Source organism: Mus caroli, unplaced genomic scaffold, assembly GCF_900094665.2.
Source record: "Mus caroli unplaced genomic scaffold, CAROLI_EIJ_v1.1 scaffold_12859_1, whole genome shotgun sequence".
Taxonomy (NCBI): domain Eukaryota; kingdom Metazoa; phylum Chordata; class Mammalia; order Rodentia; family Muridae; genus Mus; species Mus caroli.
This window is the reverse complement of record NW_018390028.1, coordinates 23342-30008: the sequence shown is the minus strand read 5'-3', so window position 1 is coordinate 30008 and position 6667 is coordinate 23342.

The window sequence follows — 6667 nt, the reverse complement described above, 5'->3', positions numbered from 1 at the left end:
GTTTTCTAAACATTCAAAAATTACTCCAAATATATCCCTGAAAGCAGTTTGTACCTGGGCATGGGAGTCTAGACTGTCCTCTGGATCCCTGTCCATTAAGCCCACACCTAGAGACANCATNATTCCTGACACANCTAGGACCACAGTTGAGGCCCCAACACCCTGGCCAATACCTGGTCTAACTGTGACACCCAAGGACCCAGAGAATACAGGAACACCAGCCCACCCAGAGGGTTCCTTACTGTTTTCACCTGCACCCAGGAGAAGAGCCTGTTTTCTACATTCCCAACTCCTCAGCCAACACCCAGGGTTATCTTGATCCAAAGGAGTTCTGACACATCTAGGGTCACAGCATCACAGGCTTGCTGAAGGGACCAGCTACAGGCAGAGACAGCAAGGCCAGTTAACACCAGAGATAACCAGATGGGGAGACACAAGCCTAATACCATAAGTATCAGAAACCAATTCTACTTGTAAACATCAAAACCCACGGCTGGGGTAGCATTGACCCGATTCCTCCTGTGGGTGCGGTCATGACCCACACTTGTGGCTCTTGGTATCTTTTGGGGAGTGGAGGCAGAGCCTTAGAAAGATCCTTCAGTTGTAACTGGAGCTAGATACCAACCTCCATCCAAATCAGGTATGTCTCTCAGGGAACTCAGAAATGGTCAAATTGGACCTTCCCCTGCAGTGCTTAGCCTGCACCCATGCTGGTGCCCTTTCCAGTATGCACAGTTCTGAGTCCAGTGCAGCTCCTAAAGGAGTCCTAATTAACCCTAGAGCTGACGAGGTCTGGAGGTGGAACACCTTAGGGCCAAATTAAGGAGAGAGGGGTTTTAAGGTCAGCTCGAATTATTTTAAGAGGTTATGGAAATTGAGTCTTCTCCACAAGGTGAGGACCCACATGATGTGGTCACAGCTGAAGGTTCTTCTTTGTCNGTCTCGGTGTCCAGACGATGATAATGAACTGAAACAGATTTGTCGGAAAGAGCAGAATCTATCTGTGATTTAACAAGATGAGTTAATCATTGAAAAGCCCAAGGACCAAAATAAATTAATAGTAGGAATCCCACAAGGGATCCCAAAATGGAAGGCAATAAGGTGGATAGCCAGGGTGAGGTGGAGAACCAGAACCAATTCTGATACCAAGACTCTTGTTGTTCTAGTTCTCGTTTTCTTTTTTCAAGGTTAGACTTTACCTTGGCAAGGCTATCTTTCACTAATCCTGTCTTGTCCACATATACACAACACTCTTCTCTGAGAGCTGCGCACAATCCTCACTGCTGTAAAAGGAGCGAATCTAATCCCCTTCTATTTTGTAACACTACTTCAGAAAGGGATGCCAAAGAATCTGTTAACTGATCTATACCTTCTCTTAAATCTTCTACATCTTGACTAATAGCTGCATTAAGCTCATGATAGTGCTGCGCACTTTGCTGGGAAGTAACTAAGGAAGCAATGCCAGTGCCTGTCCCTGTAGCCCCCAATCCCAAGAGGACCGTGAGGGTCACCGCAGTGACAGACTCTCTTTTGCTCCTGCGGGGCAATTCTGTGCCCCTTCCCCAAAACCCTAACAAATCATCTGAATCATGAATTCGAAGATTGGGAAACAATTGGACCAAAACACAATAATCTTTTCTCTTTATAAAATCTTCATTGACTAAATGTCGGTTTAAGCCCGAGGAACATGCTAAAAATGTATCATTAGGTGCCAATAGATATTTATAGGTATTATTTACCACAATGGTTTCATTGCATATATTTTGAAGTTGTAGGGGCGGGATCATATGAGGCCCCACAACACAACTTCCAATTCCAGAAACTTCAGTTAGGGTAATTTGTATGGACTCAAAGAGTAATTGTTCTGCATCATTAAGAAGGGTAAAATTATTGAACAGGGCTATTCCCTCATAGAAGGGAGGGGTGGCGGAGAAACACATCCAACACTTCTCAAAATCAGGGGAACCATCCTCCTGTTTTTTATCTANTAGGGCAAGGGCTGAGGCAGTTAAAATGGGAAGCAATAATTCAGTAGANGGCTTAGGGCCAGGAAGCATGGTAGGCTGATAAGGAGTGCTCATCTGAACATGTGGGGTAATTGATCCACTGTGTGTGGGGGGTTGGGTGGGGGGCAACCTAGCTGTAGGTTGCAGCTTGGCTGGGGGGTGATGTAATTGGGGGTTGGGCCCTATGGATGCCTTATGTTTATTAGGAACTTCTTTTAATAATTTTATCTGAAAAATAAGGTCAGGATCCTTACATTCAATTTCCATAACATTGCATTCCCAATGTAAAAGCCCCCATTCTCCTCCTATATTCCAATGGGTGTATCATTTTCCCACCTCTGTAAATTTAATAAGGAGTGGGACACACCAGTCATCTTTGCACAGGGTCTTAAGAGGCTGACCGGTGGTTATTCCTAGCCTCTGTTGTAAATGTATGGGAAGGTACTTCTGTCTAATGGTGATAAGGTCCCAAGAGGAGGTGGGTTTCCAATATGCATCTCCTGTAGTTTCACAGCTCCATGACTTACAAAAATATGAATCACGATAGCCACATTTATACTAGAGGGATTAATCACGATGTTTTCCTGGATACACATAAAATCCACTGGTATGGTCAGCCATAGAGGCTCGTTTAATATATGAATTACAAGCTGCAAGATGTCCAATATAGTCAGGATCAGGGCTATTAATAGGCTTAGATTGAGGGAAAAAATATGAGGGTGTATCCCCGGCAGCGTNTGCACCAAGTACAAGGACACAGACATCTACTTCTANATCGGGCCAATGGGGCTTGGCATCAATTTTGGAGCTGGAATTAACTATGTCTCCAGCATGATTTTGAATAACCCAGGTGTAATTAAAAACCTGATAGGCCCGATTATTGGTGGTCTTCACGATGGAGAACAGGAATAGTATCTAGGCCAGGTCCATCAGGTTCATCATGGTCACGGTCCGATACTTCCTCCTGTAAGAGAAAATAATTATTTCTCAGGCATTACCCTGGAATTTATTATAAGGTTTTATTAATCTTTCAGGAAGCCATCTTGCTTCCCCTTCTTTTGTATTATAGATACAAGCTGAGCCCTTAGCCCAGATAATAACTGGATCCGGTCCATTCCACATTCCTGTTAAGGGATCTTTCCACAAAACTTGAGCATAGCTTGAACTTGTCTTAGGGTGCCACAAGTGACCAGCTNCGGAATTCCCTGACATATCAAGGGTCAGGAAATTTAGCACAAAGAGTGCATGAGACAATAACAATTTTGAATTTCCTTTAAAGAAATAGATATTTTCCTGAGTAGCCAGCTTGATTAAGGTATTTTTTTTTTAAGTCTGGTGTGCTCTTTCGACCATTCCTTGTCCTTGCAAAAAGAATTAGGAGACCTTACCTTAGAAATTCAAAATTTACAGGGGGCCCTCTCTGGAGCCCCAATTGTCAAGAAACAGTTGGAGCACCCTAAAGTCATAAAGGAGGTCTCTCCTCAGGTCTTCACGGAGAAGATCAAACATAAATATTCAGCCAAGGACAAGACACATAAAAAATTTGCCTTCCCAGTCCTGACTCGGGCACGCTCCAAACAGATCAGTCATGACCCTGAGCCAACTAATGGTGAACAAGCGCCAGATACCTCAGGACAGGCAAGCGGGGGAAAGGAAAGTGATGACGAACTTGATCAAGTAGCCTCTGACTCTGAGGAAGAAGAAGCGATAAAAGATGAAAGTGATTATGAGGCTTCACAGCCTGTTTATAAGAAATTAAAGATCAAACATATTAAAGAATTGCATTCGGCTGTTAAAAATTATGGGGTTAATGCCCCTTTTACTGTATCAATCTTTGAGGGACTAGCGGGAGACGGCTACTTAACACCCAATGAATGGAGCAAAGTGGTACAGTTAGTCCTCACTAAGGGGGCAGTATTTAACTTGGAAATCTGAATTTGTGGATAGAGCCAAAACCCAGGCTGCAAATAACAGAAAGAACCCCCTCAGTGAGGCTTAATTTTGGACCTCTGATAAAATATGCGGTAAAGGTCCGTTCCCTTCTGATAAGAAACAATTGGGGCTTTCTCCAGGGTGCTTGTGCAGACCGCCCAGGCGGCCTTAGCAGCCTGGAGAGCCGTACTGGCCACAGGAACCCTCATCACCCCGTTGACTAAAATTATTCAGGGCTCCCAAGAATCCTATGCCCAATTTGTTGCTAGACTACAAGAAGCCGCTGAAAGAATTCTCGGCCCCCATGAAAATGAAGGGCTTTTAGTTAGACAACTTGCCTTGGAGAATGCTAATTCCGTTTGCAAGGCTGCCCTGAGGGGTAAGACTAGAAGCTTAGACCCCACAGGAATGATAAAGCTCTGCAATGAGGTAGATACATTTTCACACCAAGTCTCAAAATCTATTAACCTGACCATCGGAGCAGTCTTCCAAAAAGCTGGTGGAACTAGCCAGCCTCAGCAGAGTGTGTTTCAGATGTGGACTCCCCCGACATTTTGCCCTCAAATGCCCGTCCACCAGACCAGGCATGTCTGCCACCACACCAGGCACGGGCCAAGTTACACAGAGAGCCATGCCTCCTGGCCTCTTTCCTAAATGTAAGAGAGGTCACCACTGGGCACGAGATTGCAGATCCAAAACTGATGTAAATGGCCACCCCCTTTCTGCGGTCCAGGGAAACTACCAGGGGCCCCCTGCTCGGGGCTGCTCCCCCTGATAGCACCCCCAAACAATCCATCGCTGATTCCCTACAGTCTCCACAATGGGGACTGTGCAGGACTACAGCAGGGAGTACAGGCTTGGACTTGTCTTCCTCCACCACCAGGATTATAACTCCCAAGGAAGGGACATTAGTTATTGAGACAGGGGAATTCGGACCCCCNCCCNAAAATATGTTTTTTTCTTATTATTGGCGGAGCATCACGACCAAGGAGAAATAAAAATTCTGGTTACAGCCACACGAGGGCCCCTTACATTGAGAGCAGGAGAGCATATTGCCCAAGTGCTGCTGCTCCTGTTAATTGGACAATTTCCACATATTAGAAAAAATCGGGGGCTGTCCTCCCCAGGGTCCTCGGATGTTTATTGGGTACAAAGATTAACTGACTCCTGACCCATGTTGACTCTGTTTTTAGATGGCAAACAATTTCAGGGACTTCTAGATACTGGGGCAGATGCAACAGTAATTTCTTCATCNCACTGGCCCACTGCTTGGCCTTTAGAACCTACTGTTACCCATTTAAACGGGATAGGCCAAACTCAGGATACTTTACAAAGTTCAAAATTGTTAACATGGTCAGATAAGGAAAATAATACTGGAACTGTCCAGCCCTTTGTAGTAGGGGCCTTCCTGTTAATTTATGGGGAAGAGATATACTCTCTCAGATGGGAGTTATAATGTATAGTCCCAATGAGACTGTAACAAATTTAATGCTAAAAACAGGGTATCTCCCTGGAAAAGGCCCGGGGAAAAATGAACAAAGGATTGTTCATCCCTTTGTCTCTGTACCCAAAAGAGACAAAAAGGGTCTGGGAGCAGACCTTTTTTCCTAGAGACCACTGCTCCTCCTGCACTCCAGGCAGATAAAATATCTTGGAAAACTAATGATCCAGTCTGGGTCGACCAGTGGTCTATGCCTCAAGAGAAGATCCAGGCAGCCTTACAGTTAGTGCAGGAACAATTGAGGCTGTCACNCCTTGAACCATCCGCCTCCCAGTGGAATACACCTATATTTGTTATAAAAAAGAAAAATGGGACTTGGTGGTTATTACAAGATCTCAGAGCTGTTAATAACACTATGGTGCCAATGGGTGCCCTACAGCCTGGTCTACCCTCTCCCATTGCCATGCCTAAGGGCTATTTCAAAATTGTTATAGATATTAAAGATTGGTTTTCTCTATTCCCCTTCATCCTCAAGATTGTGTCCGCTTTGCCTTTTCCATTCCAATTGTAAATCATGTGGGACCGAATCCTCACTTTCAGTGGTGGGTTTTGCCACAAGGAATGGCTAATAGCCCCACCTTGTGCCAAAAATGTNTGGCCCAGATCATTGATCCAATAAGAGGGTGCTTTCTCACTGCCTATATTGTGCATTACATGGATGATTTATTAATAGCTACCAAAGATTTACAACAAACCCATGAGATTTCCCAAATAGTAGTTGCTGCCCTACAAAAGAGAGGTTTTGTAATAGCCCTAGAAAAAATACAGGTTCAATATCCTTTCATGTTCTTGGGCTTCCAACTAGAACCTGCAACTGTTCACTCACAAAAACTGGCCATTCGAACGTCTCATCTGAAGACCTTAAATGATTTTCAAAAATTATTGAGAGATATTAATTAGCTACGTCCATACTTAAAGTTAACAACAGGAGAATTAAAACCCTTGTTTGATGTCTTGCGGGGTGATTCTGATCCTACCTCCCCCCAAAGTGTCCATTGAAGCACAAAGATCACTGGCCCGAGTTAAACAGGCCATTAGTCAACAGGTTATGGGTTATTTTGACCCCACACAGCCTTTATTCCTGATCATCTTTTCAACCACTTTTACACCCACAGGCCTTCTCTGGCAAAAAGACAGCCCCCTCTTCTGGATCCATTTACCAGCCACCCCCTCTAAGGTTCTCCCTACCTTTCCACTCTTGGTGTGCCAGGTGATATTTTTAGGTTTA